Raw genomic sequence first — 1,328 nt, 5'->3', positions numbered from 1 at the left:
TATGGAATTTATGAAGGTCGTCGGAGGTTACCGCCAGGCACAGCATGACCCTTATGAGGACAAGTGAACTGTGGAAGTTCCCATTACTACTCCACCGAGGAGCCGCCATAGGAGCGGTTATCCCGGACGCAGACGTGTTGGATGGAAATTATCCGAGCTTTATACGAGATTCTGACCCGAGTGAGGTAAACCTCGGTGCGCTTCCTTTCCATGGACTCAGTATTACTGAAGGATTGATTGCCTCTTCTTAGGAGGTTCAGTTCATTTCCGATGACTCCCGATTGCATCTTCAAAGCATTGAGGGTTTCGAGTGGAATATATTACCGTAGACTTCAGTTTCTTCACATCTTCACATTTTGTTTTGTTTTAACTAAATTAACATGGCTGCAATGAACCGCCTACCCCTTCTGGAAATCACATAGAGGAACATGAGATTTCTTACTACATACAGTCCAACCAGTGCAACCTTAAACAAATGTATAGAGGAACTTAAGAAATATGGCGTCACCACAATAGGTAAGAGAGTGTAAAGCCACTTGTGATACTGCTCTTGTATCATAGGAAGAAGGCATCCGGATTCTGGATTGGCCTTTTGATGCCGGTTCATCACCGTCTAACCAGATCGTTGATGACGGGTTAGGTCTCGTAAACATTAAATTTCGTGAAGAACCTGGTCGTTGCAGTGCTGCTCACTGTGTTGCATCTCTTGGGAGAACTCCAGTGCTTGTTGCCCTAGCACTAATGAAGGTTGAATGAAAAATAAAGATGCAGTGCAGTTTGTAAGACAAAAATGGCGTGGAGCTTTTAACAGCAAGCAACTTTTGTATTTGGAGAACTATCGTTCTAAGATGTGGCTGTGCTTCAAAGACTCCAGCGTTCATAGAAACAGCGGTTGCATTCGGTAAGCTTGGCTGTCGGATGCTCTTGCCTTGGAAGTGGAACATGACAAGGCTTAATTGATTGTACATATTGGCCAACATGTAGGCTTAATGAATGACAAGTCTAATGAAGCTTCCTCAGGAATCCTGAAAAGCCACAGGCTTGCACTCTCTGTTGGGCTTACAGCTATTCCCATGACAGAAATAATATATAAGAAATTGAGTGAATAGGTGCCAAAATACTCAGCAAAATACTTGTATATTTTTAGTATCATTCAGAATTAAAATCCTAGGACTTCTAGACAGCACTGTAAACCATATGTGGCTTATTCCTTCAGTCATTTCAAGCATTGCAAGTAGGGCCTATATGGGTTGTTATATGTCTGCTCCTTTATGTTTACCACCTCACGTGTGTATCAGTATACATCAGCTTTGTGCAACAATTGATTT

At 42.4% G+C, this 1,328-nt stretch overlaps 1 pseudogene; it reads left to right on the top strand.

Annotated features, from left to right (window-relative positions):
* The first annotated feature begins 380 nt into the window (after nucleotides 1-380).
* On the top strand, nucleotides 381-940 carry LOC109451392 (protein tyrosine phosphatase type IVA 1 pseudogene; annotated as a pseudogene).
* Nucleotides 941-1,328: the final 388 nt, after the last annotated feature.

Source organism: Rhinolophus sinicus, chromosome 14 (assembly GCF_057876585.1).
Source record: "Rhinolophus sinicus isolate RSI-liver-muscle chromosome 14, RSI-T2T, whole genome shotgun sequence".
NCBI classification, from domain to species: Eukaryota; Metazoa; Chordata; class Mammalia; order Chiroptera; family Rhinolophidae; genus Rhinolophus; species Rhinolophus sinicus.
This window is presented reverse-complemented; position numbering and strand designations above follow the sequence as displayed.